General features: G+C 48.3%; 1 protein-coding gene across 1 annotated transcript in view; it reads left to right on the forward strand.

Annotated features, from left to right (window-relative positions):
• Positions 1–18,205, forward strand: part of CLNK (cytokine dependent hematopoietic cell linker) — a 208,003-nt gene that overhangs the window by 98,048 nt on the left and 91,750 nt on the right. The window lies entirely within an intron of this gene.

Here is an 18,205-nt window from a genome sequence, read left to right on the forward strand (position 1 = left end):
TTCTAGTTGCCGGATGCTGTCATTAAACTAATTCCCCTTTCACCTCACTGCCCTCTTCCTCCTCTGTCACCGTTACTTGGTGATAAGGCTGAGGTGAATTCATAGATGTGTAAAGATCATTGAAATAATTATATAATGTTGAAGGGTGGCTTTTTTTTTTTGCTTTACTCCAAGTTCCTGACTATTTCGTACAGATAGACCAAGTGATAAATAGAAGCACATAAGACACAGAGAGAGATGATAGATGATAGATAGATAGCAATAGATACATCTATATAGATGTCTGTCTATATAGATCTATCTATCCAGATACAGATACATAAACAACACAGACATAGACCAAACGTTCTCCTCTTATTTTCATAAAGTTTTTTTCTTAACTTATTTTTGAGAGAAAGAGAGAGTGTGAGTTGGGGAGGGACAGAGAGAGAGAGAGAGAGAGAGAGAGAATCCCAAGTGGGCTCCACACTGTCAGCCCAGAGCCCAACACAAGGCTTGATCTCACAAACTGTGACATCACGACCCGAGTTGAAATTAAGAGTCGGAAGCTCAACTGACTGAGCCACCCAGGTGCCCCCTCATCTTATTTTCAGATGACCTGGTGATCTGAAAAGTTTCTATCTCCCTGTAATGGTGATCATTCCTCTCTGGCCACATCATTTCTTATTCCTTCGTCTGAGCACCTGCGGCAGCCGCCATGTCTGTCTCCCCTCCCACCTGCCTCTGGTTCCCAGCCTCTGCCTTACCCACCACTGCCCAACGTACCACATAACACAATTAAATGAATCCCCATGGAAGGCAGCTGGAGGGCTCAGCCTTCGTGAGAGAGGATGCGTACCTTAGGCAGCTTGAAAATCAACATGCTCCTCAATCGACATGCTCCGGGCAGGGATCACTCAGACTCTACCTCTATCCTGAGGGATTCCTCAGGAGCCGACCTCATCGTGTTGACCCAAAGACAAGCAGATACCGGGAAGAGCCGGAGGGAAATGGAAGTCCAGGAGAGAAGGCTTTCATCACGGGATGATGGGAAGTGACAGCAGATCAGGAAATGCTGATTCCCTAGAGTGGTGCTGGCATTTGATGTGATATGGTAGAGGGTAAAAGGCATCTTCTTTCATGCGTCTCCTCTATTCCTCCTGTAATCCCTTCATTACAATCCTTATTCACTTGCCCTGCCATTTATTTATTCATTCATTCAGCAAACGTGTGTGGAGATAGACGTACATGGAGATAAACCTCACCCTCAATTCTGTGACCTATTTTAAGAGACTGTCTGCAGTGGCATACATAGGACAATAGGGCTTCCTGGCTCACAGTAGGCACCCCTTAAATATTGAGCAATTGGTATTAATTGAGAAAGAAATGTAAGAATTTACGATTGAGTAAAAGAATGGACAGATGAATGAATGGGATGAATGAATGAATGAATGAATGAGAGGATGCTCAGCCCAGCCTATGGGATTCTGTGCATAGGACATGGGAAAGAGGTGTGCCGGCAGAAGGACGATAAACCTTCCCACTCCCGCTGTGTCGCTATAATTAGTTTTATAAGCTCCTCCCTTCCTCGAGTTCACAGTCAATTTGGAGAGAGAGTAGCTCCATAATTTCTGACTCTACAACCCACCGTGCAGGGATGAGCGTAGAGTGAAGAGAAAGGAAGCACATCACTGGTGAAGCAGGTGCAGGATGGGATCCCAGCTCCCCCACCACTACCTTCGAGGGCTCGAACCTCCTGGAGGCCTGGGATCTCCATTGTGTCCTCCATAAATGAGGGTCATGAAGGCTTCTCTCTGCTTAGCTCTCAGAGTGGTCACAGAGTCCAGACGGACAAACGTGTGTCGTGCTAAGTTGTAAACCACCAAGCAAACTTGTTTGAAAGAAGTTTGTCGCTTGTTCGGTAAGCAGACAGAAGGAACATGAATACGAGAAAAGACAAGTTCAACTTGGGTGCACAACGTTTAATTGGCATCCACAAGGCGGAGGCATTTTCACAGGAAATAACCCGACTCCAGAAGTGGGAGCATGGTGAGACTATTCTCAGCGTGTCCCTTAATTGCTGCCAATCTTTTATACTTGGCGACCCCCGGCCCTTGGAGGTCTTCTGGCTCAGTGGCTGTCAGACTCCGGACTTGGGCTGGGGTTGCCTGCAGCATCAGAAGCACCGGGGAGGGCTTTTCTATCTTCAAATGTTTTATGAAATATTTCTAAATTGTTGAAAACCTGAGTTCCCGAGTCTCCCTCGTGGAGGCTGTGACTCTGGAGTCTTGAGATAGACTGCAATTGTCTCTTTATATAAGACCTTCCCAAGGGGCAGCCAGGAGTGGGGACCGCTGACCCACTTACCTCCAGGTTCCTTATCCCTTTGGGCTCTACAGTTTAGAAGATGTTACCCCAAAGCTTGCTTGGGCTGGTGAGACACCAACTTGGGGTGGAAGTGGGGGGGGCCCCTCATGGATAAAGGGGAAAACTCCCTGAGGTTGGTTGAGGCTCTGAACCCTGAGTTGAGGCTCTCTAGGCCTGAGTGGCCCTTCTCACGCCCTTGAGAGAGGTCAGCACCTCATCCCTCTTGCCGTGTCTGTGCCCACTTCTGGTTCCTGGGACCTCTGAAACATCAGGGGGCCTCCCGAGTCAACACTCTGTTGCCTTGGATCTCAGATTGGCAGTATGTCCTGGGAAGATGAGCCCACCCCGTCCCTCTTGCTTAGAGCCCAGGCCAGGTTAGCTCCAGTAATAACCACTAGTTCTTAAGCAAGGCCCTTCTCAAAAGCCTGGGAGGGAGGCAGGTACGCAGTGTTGTCCTCGCTGAAGAGTGAGTCAGCCGCCAACACCACACAGCTGTCCCAAAGAGCTGGGAGTATGAGTCCATTTCTACCTGCTTCCAAGACCCGTCAGCCCTCAGGGCCCCACCCTCTGTTCTACTCTGCAATGTCCCGGGTATCTTTCTATACCGGTCGTCCTATCCTGTGAGCAATTGAGACACAGACCCTGCCTTTCAGAAACTTAACATTAATTCAGAGAGAGGAGGAAAAAAAAAGTGAATAATCTCACAAATCAGTATTTGCTGATTTACGCGTAAATGAGAAATTTAGGCATCACGAGAGCTAGCCCTCTGGAAGAGACATCACACAAAGCTCTCCCTATGGTGCAGGCAAGGAAACTGAGGCACAGAGGTCAAGCAGATTGCTCAAGAAACCCATGAGCAGTCAGTGACAGCCCCAGGATTCACGCCCAGACATGTCATTAAAGTGTAAATCTGTAACCACGAATTTAGGAAATTGTTACAATGCAGTATAAGAGCCGTATTATGAAACGTTATGCAGTCGTCCAATATGATTTCATGGATGTATATTATGCACATACTTTTTGCCCCCAAAAATGATAAATGACATTTATTTGTGTGTGCGCTACAAGCCAGAATATGTCAAGATCTGTGTTGCATGATTTTTATTCTCTAGTTTTCCCTCGTATTTATTTTCTCAACGTTCTTCAGTGTCCATGCATTATCTTCGTAATTAAAATGTTATAGAAAGAAAAACGTGACAACCAAATTGCGGGGAAACAAAGGAAAGGAAAGGGGGCAGGGGGAGGAGCTGACTCTCCAGCTGCCAGAGAAAGAAAGCACTTTGTGTAAATAAACTAAAGGCTGCTCAAGAGAGTCAGAGGCAATGAAGACAAACTGATGCAGGTCAGTGAAGCAGAGAGAAGAGCAAGAAGGAGAGAGTGAGAAGCAGAAAGGAGGAGGCAGGAACTGGCTGTCCAAACTCTATGACTCTTGGAGATGAAATCATCACCGTCACCATCAGACCATTGCCCTTGGAGAAATCTTCACATCATGGGTGTCGAAATTGAGATCTGAGGCTCTGACTCAATTGCCCCGTGACTTGGAAGGGAACGCGGCAGAGCTGGCCCCCCAGGACATGTGGCCGCACAGTGGCAGACAGGAGCCCCAGGCGGAAAGACCGGGGCGTGAGGCTGGAACCGCCACCTGCTACCTGGAACGGACGGACAAACCAAGGATGAGAACGACCATTCCAATGCCCAAATACCCCCACCACGGTTAAACGAGCAGCTGAAATGAATGTGCCTGGTACAGAGCAGACCCCATGCGTTGGCCTCCTTTCCTAATCTAGATGACCCCTTCTCCCCTCCAGACGGGAAACCACCCCCTGCCACGTTAGCCCTCAGCTATGTCAGTGGGCATGTGACTGGTCACACTGGGCGTAGAACCAACGAAAGAAGGCTTGGCTTTGGTGCTTTGCTCTCTGTCTGTCTCTCTCTGTCCGTCTGTCTGTCTGTCTCTCTCTTTGTGTCACACACACACACACACACATCTCTGCCTGTCTCTCTGTCTCTGACCCTCTCTCTATCACGCAGACACATACCCACAGACACACACACCCTCAGTACAGTCAATGCTTGGCATTCTTCATTTCCAAAGTTCATAAACAATCTCACTGGCTCTAAAGGGAACAAACCATGTCTGGGGCACCTGGGTGGTTCAGTCAGTTAAGCATCCAGCTTTGGCACAAGTCACGATCCCTCCATCCGTGAGTTCGAGCACCGCGTCGGGCTCTGTGCTGACGGCTCGGAGCCTGGAGCCCGCTTCGGATTCTGTGTCTCCCTCTCTCTCTGCCCCTCCCCTGCTCACACACTGTCTCTTTCTCAAAAATAAATAAACACATTAAAAAATATATTTAAAAAAAATAATAAAGGGAACGATCAATTGGGAAGAGAATATGAGCCCAGAAGAGCCAAGCTCAGCATCGAAGCAGCGAGAAAAGCAAACACAAATTGTTCAAATAAGCTCACGGTGATGTCAGCCTGGTGTGTTTGCCTCCACTCTCCCCCATTAAACACGGAGCACCCCTCCAGGGTGGAGGACAGCCGGGCTTCCAAGTATGTTGGTTAATGTTTCCCTGTAACAGCAAAGCCTCAAATCCTGTCACACATCCCCAGGGCTCGGTTGACTGGTCTGTTAAAAGTCTTGGGTGGTTTTACGGCTCCGTACGCAGGAGATCTTCATGTCAAAAGCATCTCGGAGCTTGGTGCCTGGGGCTTCGGGGATGCAACCTCGTTCACATTCAAGATATTATGATGGTTATTATTCTCCTGCCCAGTGAAACTACTGCAATTCATCCTTCTTGGAAACCGCCAAGAAAGACATTGCTGCTTCCTCACCCTGTAATCAGCGACGTTGCACCGAGGAAGGTTGGAGGCCAGCCCGGGCTTGCCACCAGCCCGGTTGGACATGTGGGGCCGGTCACTCCTCCTCTGCAGGGCAGTTTCCTCAGCCCGCAAAGGAGTTTGGACGGAGTCACCGCTTCCCAAAGTGCACTCCTCTGAGCACCAGTCACCGGGATTCCTCAGAAGAAAAAAACGGGCGGTTCCTTAGCCAGATAATATGGGAAGCGGGACAAACCCTCTCTCGCACTTACTAGCACATTGAAGTTACTGAGAAGTCCTACAGAAATCATGCTGTGTCTACTACCCACTGGGTGAAAACCAAACCACTCGATGCTAGGTTGCTTCTCCTCGTGCGATGTCTATTATTTAACGTGTCTTGAGATGAGGGTCCAGCACTGCACGTTAGTGTTTCCCTGTCCCAGCACCGACTGATGTCCCTCCAACTCTAATGCTCTGAATCGTTTGGATGATACAAGCCTAAACTAGGCGAGCTATTTACGTTTCCACCTACAGATAAGGAGGAAAGCAAGCAATCCAAAATGCTAGGACACGCACCTCTCCGTGTTTCAGATAAAACACACGTCTTGCTCAGTGTGATATTTAACCTATTTCCTCCCCTTCTTCACTGTCTACATTGTTGCCCTGGAAGTCTGGGCCTCTCCATCCTGAGCTCGAATTGCCTGTTCTTTCGCCCATTTCCTCCACTAAACTCAGAGTCACTAGAGGGCATTGCACAAAGTCTGTACGTATTGTATCACTTTGTGCCTGACACTTAGAAATGATATCCAAAATCCATTGAGTGCTTACAATACATGAGGCACTGTCTTCTTTGGTCCTTTCAAGTGTCTGGTGACATAGGGGCTGGTGCCACAACTGATGTACAGACAAGGAACCCAGGGCTCAGAAACGTGCACTGACCTTTCCTAAGTCCACACAAGTACAAGTTTAGGGGCTGAAATTGGACCCCAGGCAGTCGGACCCCAGTACGCTTGCTCTCATCACTGTATTACATGGCCCAGAGGTGCTGATGAGATAGATCTTCGACAAATGTGTTGGTAGGAAAAAAGAGCAAAACTTTATTAAAGGGATTTCCTGTAAGAGGGGTCTCCTCTGATTTTGCACCTTCTGGATCTTGGAGCCAATGGTCATTAACCTTCTCCAACCCAGGACTTAATGAACCCATAGAGGGTTCATAGAACCCTCTATGAACCCACAGAACCCATAGAGGGACTCGTTATCCCTTGTTAAGTCAACTCATTAAACCAACCAGTGAGTTGAGTTCAGGAGGATCCAGTCTGGATTCTCTGGAATGAGAATTGCCTATGCTATATATCTGTTCAATAATCTATATATCTTTATATAGTATGTATCTTTTAGATCACGTTTTAATAGTGCTGCTAAGGTGAAATTTACAGAATAAACACCATTGAATTGCGCACTTAAAATAGATGAATTTCATGGTAGGGATTTTTTATGTCCTGAGGCTCCCTCCATCAAACCACGACGAGTGGGTTTGATACCAAAGTCATGCTCTTCCTCAATAAAAAGCCAGCGGTGTGGTGGAGACATCTTTGCTCTCGTGTGAAGGTCCTTTTCTGCCCCACAGCATTTTGACCAAGGGTGATACAAAGACCCTCTTCGTGGAGCCTTCGCCCTCCTGCCTGTTACACTTAGCCATGAGCTGTTGTGACCAGTCACATCCAGTGAATTGTGAGCTCCCCGAGGAGGACGAGAGGAACCCTAGAACGAACAAAATAGCATACATGCCTGGAGAAGACGCGGGGCTTGAAATCAGGTTTGCTTTCCAGCATCGCTCCTCTTAAGCTGCGTGACCATGAGCTTCAACTTCCCCAGCTGTAAAGAGGAAATAATACCTATTAGCATCCTGGGTTCCAGGCCGACTCTACCCCCTTAACAGTCTATACGGCATTTTCTACACAAAGGGGTAGAGCCCACAGGCATTTAAGTATTTTCTACTCTTTGAAATCTTTCAATGCCTAATGTGCAAGGACTCAAATTTCCAAGCCAAAAACTTTTTTTTTTTTGTCTAGCCTCTAAGTAGCTATTGTTCCCAAACCACTTGCTTTTATGATCTAGACAGCAAACACCAAGTCCTGTTTTGCCAGACGAAAGAGTGATTTGAGAACCATTTAACGGTGTGCATTTTCTCAGCATCTCACTCACAGAAACACCTGGGATAAATGGCTCAGTGCTGATCCGCTGTGAAAACCTGTGAAGTGTTCAATTACCCTTACAATTGTTCATCCCTTTGCCTGTGGAGCCCCCGAGTCTAGTCACGGGACCATGGGCCGCCGTTGGGAAATCTGGGGGCTGCACACAAAAGGAGCTCATGGAGAAGCCACGGGCCCCAGGCCCCACCTGGAAAGTGAGCTGTCCTTTGCTTTTTAAGACATGCATCACCTTTCTCTTGACGCTTTGTTCTTAATATCTTCCCGGAGAGGACAGAATAATAACCATGGATCTGACGTTGGCTTATGGAATCTGAGGACAGAATGAATCCAAGGGCTAGAGATTCCAGTGGCTGACACTTGTGGGTCCCAACCTGGCGTGGCTCGCTTCAGGCACATTTCTGATAGCAATTTGCCTTCGCAAAGATTATGCCCTCAGCTCCACGGACCCTAAACTGGAAAGGCCCCAACGGCCCTCAGCTTTCTCCTTTTTAGTTATGGACTTATCCATCCATTCCTTATTCCACAAACGGTTCATAAATATCAATTATCTCTCTCCCAGGGACTGTGCTTGGGGCTAGGAATGAGCAGCTGAACCAGACAGGCCCCTGTCCTCAGCGTCTCCCCGTCTGGAGATGTGTCGCTCCCGTTCTGACCTCTGTGCGATGTTTCTACCCTGTGTCAAGGGACAGACAGGCAAGCCAGCCGGGGGTTACGGTGCAATATGGTGAACACTGTAAGAGAAGTCAGAGCAGAGCACCAAGAGAGCCAGGCGACGGGCCATCTAACAGGCCAGGCAGACAAGACACACTCAGGGAGGCCGATGAGGATCTCGGTTTTGAAAAGCAGATGAGTTACTCGCTGACAAAGTTGGGGGGGGTGGGGTGGGGACCAGGAGAAATTCCGTAGGTTTGATTTGCTATATGCCAGGGGTAGAGCAGATGGTGCCTTTATGGGAAAATGAAAGGGGACAAACATCAAAGACAGAGAGGGCCCAGCCCAGTAGCTCCACATATAACCATTGACAATTCTTTGACAGTTAAGTCAGCGCCTGAGTGAGGAGACTTGATGAGCGGTGTTAACATAGACAAGCTGGGTACCAGAAACTCACTGAAAAGGAGCAAGCGATCGCCCCCTACCCCCAAAAAGGCACAGACTCCTAATAAAGGGGTGCCTCTCGGGAACAGAGGTACCTCTGGCTATTGCCTGGCTGCAGGGCTGGGCCACCCGGCTCTGTGTTTCTGGTCTTCAAGGCTCTCTTTTCACATGAGGTCGTGTGAGCTACGATGGGAGCATGCCCAGTTCTCTTCCTGTACCCCAATACATGGAATCTCCCACTTGGGCGTGAAGACCACGGGGAAGGAGTATCCAGGCTACAGATCTCTCACCTTCTCCCGTAACAAGAAAATTGGGGCTAGTGGTTTAGGCTCCTTCTTCTGTGACTATGAGGACAGGGTGTCGTAGAAAGAATCCTGGGCTTTGACCCAAGCAGGATTAAGCTTGATTGTCAGTTCCCACTTACGGGGCAGGGCATTTCGGCCCCCTTGGCCTCAGTTTCCTTATCTGCAAAATGGGCCTAAATACACCAGTAGTCTGAGAGGATTCCCTGAGACGATGTGAAGCACACACCACACATGGCTGCGTTAAACACGTTTTTATCTGTTTGTGTTTCCATGTTTGTTTTTTGAGGGTCATAGAAATGTATACCTTTTTCTAAAAAATTTTTTTAATGTTTATTTATTTTTGAGAGAGAGAGAGAGCGCGCGCGCACGCGCGCGCGCGCGCGCGCGCATGAGTGGGGGAGGGGCAGAGCGAGAGAGGGAGACACAGAATCCGAAGTAGGCTTCAGGCTCTGAGCTGTCAGCACAGAGCCCCAGGCAGGGCTCAAACCCACGGACCACGAGATCACGACCTGAGCCGAAGTCGGACGCTTAACCAACTGAGCCACCCAGGTGCCGCGTAGAAATCTATTCCAACCTATTCATCCTCTGTCCTTTCATTTTTATTTCCTCTTCTTTCTTTTCTGTTCTGGTCACATTCCACACCCCAAGCTCCCCCTACACACACACACACACACACACACACACACACACACACACGCAGGCGTTCTGGCCTCTGTTTCCTACAGAAGTAAAGCTAATTCTAACCAATTAGTGAGGTCATTGTCACATGCAGAGCGGCCAAGGTGCTCTGAGAAGGATGGCAGCTCATAACATTTAATTTTATTTCCAACCAGGTATTGACCATATTGTTATTACCCAAACACAGTCTCGAAGACTCCATCTGTCTCCTACTAATGTCTATCCCCCGTTTGCGGGCAGCAGCTCAGGAGTCTGGCCAGTTAAAAACACAGTTTCCAAAACCAGAGTGAGTTGAATTTTCCTAACAGGTGATTAGCGTGCTTGATTCTAATTTAGCGAGAAAAGACTCCGGCAATTACCTTCAAGGAGAGCTGGGTGTTGTTAGAATGAATTGCAGGGCTTAGTCCATGGGTGCCCGGCCACCTGCAGGGACAGCCCCAGGAGGACTAATCCCTTCCTCCCAGAGGCTCAGCCCAGGTGAGTGCCTGCACAGAGCACAGAGACTCACTGTCACTTTTCTGTGGGTGAGGATGCAGCCTGGGACCTTCACTGATGACTGATCAAAGCTGAGGGACACTGCCGATAGGTGATTTTCTCCTGAACCCTCTTCTTTTTAAGTTTATTTATTTATTTTGAGAGAAAGAGCGCATGGGAGAGGCAGAGAGAGAGAGAGAGAGAATCCGAAGCAGGCTCTGCACTGCCAGTGCGGGGCTCGAACCCACGAAACGTGAGATCAAGACCTGAGCTGAAATTAAGAGTCGGACGCTCAACCGACAGAGCCACCCGGGCGCCCCTCCTGAACCCTCTCTTAAATAAACTTTTCTAGCCATACATTACGTGTTGTGTAATTCACTCGTTTCAAATATAGAATTCAATTCTCTTTTATCGTAAATTTAGCAAGTTGCTAACTATCACCATGCATCAGTTATAGAACATTTCCGTCACCTCAGTTACACCTCTCATCCTCTTTTACTGCTCTTCCCAGGGCCCAGCTCCCACCCTCTGCCCCAGGCAACCACTAATCTTCTCTATCTAGAGTTGTTTCTTCTGGGCTTGTCGATAGATCGATAGATCATATACTATGGGGTCTCCTGTGCCTGCTTCTTGCACACGGCCATGTTTTTTAAAGTTTGCCCAAGTTGTGACATCTGTAATAGCTCCTTCCTTTTGATTGCTAAATATATCCCATTGCATGAATAAATTTGCATTTTGTTGCAATGAATAAATCCCATTGCATGAATATACCCCATGCCGTCTATCCATCCACCAGTCAGTGGACACCAAGCTTGTTTTCCGTTCATGGACTCTTAGGGGTAACACTTGTAGAATCACTCCTGGGCAAGTATTTCTGTGGCTCTGTCTTCACTTCTCTGGGATAGATCCCTAAGTGTGGAATCGCAAGGTCATATGGTAAATCCGCATGTAAGTATTTAAGAAAACGTCTTCAGAATCTTGATTCTTTTGTGTCTGCTCATTTGCTCTTTCCTTCACAACTAAAAGGCCAGTGATTCTAACCCGAGGACCGTACTCCCCTCACACTTTCTCCCTGCTCACAGTGTCCTCACGGCCCAGGAATACAAACAAAAACAAACAAAACCAAAAACAGAACCTGTTCTTTCTCTCCTGGGTTGCACACAGAGTGGAAGAGATGTGAAGCGTTCAGACCACAAAGGGAACTGGCCCGAGGAGTAAGAAAGTCCTTTTTTCTCTCCCGTTCTTTTTCCTGGCTATACGGTAAGGGGAAGACAGAGGTTACCGGGAAATCAAGCCTTACGTTTCAGACGGTCGTCTTGGCTCATAAATCACTTAAGGCTTTATCTTTGACGCTCTGAGCAAACGTTAACTATTATCTAATTAGTTTAACTTACTGGAGAGTTTGGGTACCTACTAAGTGCCTGGCACAGAAAAGGAGTAGGAAAGTAATTTCGAACGAGGATCACCCTCTGTCTTCCGGCAGTTTGCAGTGATATTGATGAGAAGCCCACACCTCAGCATCACATTGTGTCATTACTCATCACGTTGTAGTTCAGGAGGGGGTTGGGGGTCTGTTCTTCTCTTTCCCTGGCATCAGTTTTGTTGACAAAGGTTCTTTTTCCCGGAGGGGAGAGAGAAAAGGATATTTGAACTTGGAACCGCCCTGGGCTCACAGCTCCTCCAGCTATAAACCACAGAGGCCAGAGGTGATGGAGAACAGGAAAACCAGCAGTGAAGTCATTAGCATATTGGGGAGGGGCCAGGAGGGGACAGGGAGGGGAGGAAGGCAGCACCTTTCTAGGGGAGTTTTGTTCTTTCTGTGCTCCTATACTTGAGAGGAGAAAAGAATGAACTTTTTACTGGGCACCCAGCCTCACATCACATCTACAGAGACATTATTATTGTTGCCACTTTAGAGATAAGAAGCATGTGGCTTAGAGCAGTCTAATCATTGCCCCTGGCTGGAAATCCGGGGTCTAATCACAGGTGTGCGAGACACTAGCTATTCCTGGCACCGAGGCTGAGCTCATTCTGTCGTAGGACACCGTAAACAGTTATCGTCTGGTAAACTTCAGTAAACGTTTAACAAACAGCTCCCGAGCCTGGGATGGGAGGGGAGTGCATATAAAGGCACACAGTTTGCTGCACATTTTACTGGCACACAGGATGTATGGTATACAATGGGTGAATACTAATGGAAGGGGCACCTGGGCGGCTCAGTCGGTTGCGGGTCCGACTTCGGCTCAGGTCGCGATCTCAGGGTTCATGGGTTCGAGCCCCACGTCGCGCTCTGTGCTGACAGCTCAGAGCCTGGAGCCTGCTTCGGATTCTGTGTGTGTGTCTCTCTCTCTCTCTCTCTGCCCCTCCCCTGCTTACTCTCTGCCTCTCAAAAATAAAAACATCAAAAAAATTTTTAAACACTAATGAAATACACAGTACTCCTTATTGTAAATTTCCATGCAGCCTATTGATTCTTACAGAATGATTTCACTGATGTTGGTTTAACTCTTACATCCCTAAGCAACTTCTGGTTGCAGTTGACAAATGAGTACGGTTCTAACGTCCGTATTGACTGAAATTTTCCTTTACATGCATGAGGAAAACCGAAGGGAAACCACGAAGTCTGCCAGAACTTCGTTTGTTTTGTCAGTGCTGTGAGCGACTTCTTGGCTGGATGGCAAAACCGTTTTTGAATACCGGGAAAGCAACTCCTCCGTTTCGGTGCTGTTTACAATGTTGCAGCTACAGACATGACCCGCTTTTGCATTAAATCTGCTTTACTTTAGTGCGTCTGTCAGCAAAGCAGTGAACAAACCCCGACTTGCAGCGCGTGCCAGGTTCAGTGGTGCAAATGCTCCCACGGAGGCCAAAGTCAAAACCGACGTGATGTCGCCAGACGCAGAGGTGGGAAGAATGTACCTGTTTCCCCCACACGGATACAATAGACGTAAAGACCATCAACTCATAGGCGACAGCAAAGGTAGCCAAATTAGGAAGGGATGTGGCCCGAGTGTTACCTGTGTTTTTACCATGCTTTATTCCATTGCGGCTTTATATAATTTAATTTTTCACAAGTCATTTAACAACTGGCTCTCGGATTCCTGCCACGGTTAACCGTCAGCTCCAGTGTGCAGCGTGAATGTGCCCTCGCACACCACCGAGGGTCCCCGGTAGCCCCCCTCACCTCCGCCCTCCCCACGTGGGCCTGATATCGAAGGACTCCTTCATTCTTGACATCTTTATAGCTGGAGAAATTAAGGTCTGGAGAAAGCAAGCACACCGCCAGGCGGAGACTGAGGGAGAGCCACTAGCCTCTCCCTCTCATTTTCCAACCAGCGTGGGGGTTATCGCTGAGAGTGCCCCCCACCCTGCTTCCCCTGGAATCCTACGCACAACTTGCTCCGTGCTCCAGAGTGGAGGGACAGAGTATCTCCACCAGGCCATCAAAGACGAAGCCAAGTAGTTAGAACAGCAACGCAAAAATGGAATAGGGAAAAACACGAAATGCTGGGAAAGCTTCCTTTTTGAATGGTTTCCAGGGGAACCAGCATTAAGGAGAGAGTAACCCTGTGGATGGGGTGGTGAAAGGTGATAGGGGAGGATGCCGCAGAGTCTCGGCCGTTGCTCCGAGGGTAATGACACCTCCCTGGTGCCCCACTGCCCTGTAGTCCCCGTGGCCCCAGATCTCAGCCAGTATCAGTTGCTGTCCGGGTTACTGGCAATAGCTTCCCCAGAAGTCTCCTTGCTTCTGCGTAATCTACCCTCTGATGTGGGTTGAAGTGTTGCAGTTCGGAGCCAACGGCCGGGAAATAATTCTTGAAATACCTTTGGTGCAAAAAAGGTGGTTTTATTAAGGCACAGGGGACAGGACCCGTGGGCAGAAAGAGCTGCACTAGGGTTGTGAGGAATTACTGGTTATATAAGATTTTCTATCCTATGGAGGGGAGGGTAGTGTGAGGGCTCCGGGGAATTGAGTCCAGAGGTTTCTTGAGATGGCCTTTTTTTTTTTTCTTGTAAATCCTCACTAAGACAGGTGCAAACTGATAGAGACTCATGTCCTGCACGACTGTGATTTCTACCAGCTAACCATTTGTTTTTCCCTTTCCTTTGTTCTTGGATAGCCAGGAGAGCCTGAGGGATGTCACACACCTCCCATCTCGGGGGAGGGTGGGTGTTAGCTTGCCCTCAGCTTGCCTGTTGCTCCCTCATCACCCCTGCTCTCCACCCGGCAGTCAGAGAAATCCTTGGAAACATACTTGGCATCACTGTGTTCAGGACCCTGCAGAGGTGTGACAGAGTAAAATCATTGCTGCGAAGGGCGCTACAGGTTCTCACAGAAGGGAGGGTGGAGATGAGCCCAAAAGCTGGCATCTTCTAGAATCTTCTCCTTTCCCTTCTTTCTTCACTCCCCTGTCTTGATTTCCCTTCCTTTCTTCAGACCTTCTGGAGTCAGGACATGTTGGTTAGGCCAGGAGATGGAGGAAGAGGACATTGTCCTGAGGGGTCTCATTCTGTAGAAACCCCGCTGCCCTGTTAGCAGGAGACCCCTCCCTGGCACCCCTGCAGACCCAGAAGGTCAGTTATGTCCCCTTTTACTCTTGACTTTTCATTGGGTGTGTACTGAGCAGGCACAAACCAAGCATTTGTTTTGAGACATTTTTTTAAAAATACACATATTGCTTTTCACATGTCGTTTTCTATCCACATCCAGAATCTTTCAGGCATGCCCATCTATAAATTAAATTCCATTATGAACACATAGTTGGCTGTACAAAAAGGATAATTCACTGTTGTTATTGTATTTGCTCATTACATACCCTGATGGTCTGTTAGAAGCTCAGTCCCCTGACAGTCAAGACAAAAAAAAAGAGAGAGAGAGAGAGAGAGAGAAAGCATTTGAAAAGATGATTTGTAAGACTCCTATTTTTCTTGGTTCGTTTGTTTCCTTTTCTGAACCAAAATTTAAACAAACAAACAAAAAGGCATGGGAAAAAGGTTTTGTGGGGTTTCTTGAAAAGTGGACATAAAGGATTCTGGATTACTTTCTTATGAGCTAAATTAGATTATCTTTCTTTGTCTTTCTCGCCTCAAGAAGATTAAAAAGAAAATGAGGAGAAATTGTTTACAAGGCACACAAAGAGGTCTAATTAGAAGACAAGCACTGGGGAAGCCAAGGCCAAATGAAAAAGACCTTCGGTACCACTGGGGGAGCCAGGAGCTGTGCTGGAACCTTCTCCGCCAGCGTCTGGTTAACTCGGGCAGTCATACCACTTCTCTGGGGCCACGTTTCCTCATCTGTAAGCTTAACAGGTTTGAGGAGAGGATATCTACCTTTCCACTGACCCTCACGCTCAGTGGAACCATTGAGGCTAAAACTCTGGAAAAGGAAGATGCTAAATGCAGACGCCACACTCCACACTGCATCTGCAACCCATAGGCAGAGCCGGTCTCTTCCGGAATATTCTGCTTCCTTTTTCTGCCTTACTAAACGAGAATTAGTAATTCTCTCAAGAGAGTCCTTCCTCCATCTAGGGATCTTCTCGTGCACAAATATTTCCTCTGCTGCCATTCTGTGTGAGGGGATGACAGGAAGTCAGAGTTTTAGTGGGAGATGTTCACGCCAGTGATGACCATGAACGGGGCAATCCTGGATCCACGTCAACAGAGAACCCAGAGCCTCTCTCTGAGTCAGGGGAACCAGAGTGCGGAGTGCCTCCCGAGTGGATCCCAGGAGCCTGAAGAAGGTTCAGAAAGGGGCTACCTCCTGGCGAGGTGTAAATTCAACATGCAGCAGTCAAAGCTGTGAACAAAAAGGAAAAGCAGGTCAGAGCCAGGTGGATGGTCTTAGAACTGCATAGCCTTTCAGATTAGGAGTAAACAAAGATAGGAAGGGGCGCCCGGGTGGCTCATTTGGTTACGATTCCGACTTCACCTCAGCTCACGATCTCAGGGTTCGTGAGTTCGAGCCCCGCGTCCCGCTCTGTGCTGACAGCTCAGGGCCTGGAGCCTTCTTCGGATTCTGTGTCTCCCTCTCTCTCTGCCCCTCCCCGACTCGTGCTCTGTCTCTCTCTCAAAAATAAGCATTAAAAAAAGAAAAAACTGAAGCTGCTTCAGAACATGAGTCTGTCCTATATGCAGGCCACTCCCCTCTCTTTCTGCTATACATGTGGTGTCAGGCAAGGCAGGAACAGCCCCCAGAGTCCTTGGATTGCAATCTCCTGGTGTGCAGAGACTCAGGGAGTACCTTGCTGTATTCCTGGCTCTGAGCAGGGCTGAAGTCAGGCCTCGTCAGCAGTGTGTGCCTTCCAACAAAGGTCGCTTCCTATGGGGTCTCTAGGCGTGGGTTCACTGCGCCAATTCGGATGGGTGATCAGGCCACGTCCCATAGACAAGGGCTCCTGTTGTGTCTTCGTTGGCAGCTCAAAGTCCAGTATGACTCGGGCACCAAGGGAGAGACAACTTCCCACAGCAGGGGCCACGCCATCCTGATGGGATCTTCTCCCAGGGCCCTGCCCCCTGGGTCTCCTCCCCAGAAACCAGCTGGGAGCCTTGCTGCATCCTACGAGGATCCTTCCTCTTTCCCCCATTCATCAGACACTCGCTGTGGCAGACAGTGGAGTCCATTACATGAAGAGTCCGTTCTGTGAAGGAACAGGTTTTACACCGAGATCTGTCCAACTCTGGAGCCTGGTTGACTGGAGCCCCGAGCCTTCATTTTGTCATCTGTAAGATGAGAACAACATGAGTTGCCCTCATCTGATTTGGAGGTCTGTTGTGAGGATTAAATTAGATCACCCAGTATGATACCTGGCACATGGCAGGCGCTTACTACCTGTTAATTACGTTTCTTTCCTTCCCTCTCTGTTTCGAGGCAGTTCCCGACTCTGTGCTTGAGAAGTATAATAGGGTCATCCAGGGAATAGAACCAAAAGAATACATGCACGCCTGCCCACAGAGAGAGATGTATTCTGAGAACTTGGCCCACACGATTGTGGGAGGTGGCAAGTCCAAAATCTACAGGGCAGGCCAGCAGCCTGGAGACTCATAGAAGAGTTGTATTGCAATCGGCGAATCCAAATTCTGCAGGACAGAGGCTGGACACTCAGGCAGGGTTTCCACGTTGAAGTCGTGAGGCAGAATTCCTTCTTCTTCCGGAAACCTCCATCTCGGGTTTTGAGGCCTCAACTGATGGGGTGAGGCCCACCCACATTATGAGGAGTCGTCTGCCTTACTCAGAGTCCACTGATTTAAATGTTTGTCGCATCTAAGAAATACCTTCTTAACAGCATCTAGGCTGGTGTTTGACCAGACCACTGAGCATCATAGTCTAGCCAAGGTGACACATCAAATTAAGCATTATTAAGGTGTGACTAGATGAGGGATAGCAATTAAAACATTTCTTTATAGTCTACTCATTATTGAACGGACTGTCCTCTCAAATTCCTCTGGAAAGGGTCACCAGCTCAAATCTTCAGGGGCCAGTCAGTATATAGAAAAGTGTAAGATATCCGGATGAATGGTGGGCTTCATGAGCCCGAGAGTATAGGTCCTACGTAAATATATTCGAATTCAAACTTTAAAGGAAAAAAAAAAAAAAAAAAACATGTGTGGCAAAAAAGCTGTACACTGGGTTCAGCAGTGAAGCACATAAATGATATCCAGCATCTAGTCTTTGGCACATCAAGTCCCCAAGAAATGGGACTTCCAGACGCTCAGGGAGACATTTCCCAGGTTTAGAAGGAACCGTGCGCAGGAATCTGTCATGTGAAGCAAGTTTGCACACCTCACCCACACAGCTTAGGGCCCCAGCGGAAGAAACAAAATGGGCATCAGTCACTTGGAAAAGTTGTTTGTGACAACTGATGTGGGGACTACTTTAAGGGACTCAGAACGTGAGGCAATGGCCTCTCGTGCGCAAAAGAGTTGGAGAACCAGTTCGTTCTGGTCTCGGCTGGAGCTTCCTGTAATTCGCTGAAAAACTTCCAGAAATTGGCCTGACATTTGCAGAGGTCACAGAAAGTGATAAAACAGGCTGCAGAAAGATTCGGGCTGATCTGGTCTGTAGGTTTGCGAAAACTCTTCTCGATGTTCCTAAAGTGTCATCTCACTCACGCTTCCACCTTGAACGGGCGTTACGTGTGGCAGACAGACACTACAATGCCCCCCCCCCAGTTGTCTGTCTCCTGGTACTCACCTCCCTCGCTGTATAAGTCCCACCCCTGGAGTGGGAGCAAGGTCCGTGGCTGTTTGGAAACAGTAGGAAATGGGTGGTCA

Source organism: Acinonyx jubatus, chromosome B1, assembly GCF_027475565.1.
Source record: "Acinonyx jubatus isolate Ajub_Pintada_27869175 chromosome B1, VMU_Ajub_asm_v1.0, whole genome shotgun sequence".
Lineage (NCBI taxonomy): Eukaryota > Metazoa > Chordata > Mammalia > Carnivora > Felidae > Acinonyx > Acinonyx jubatus.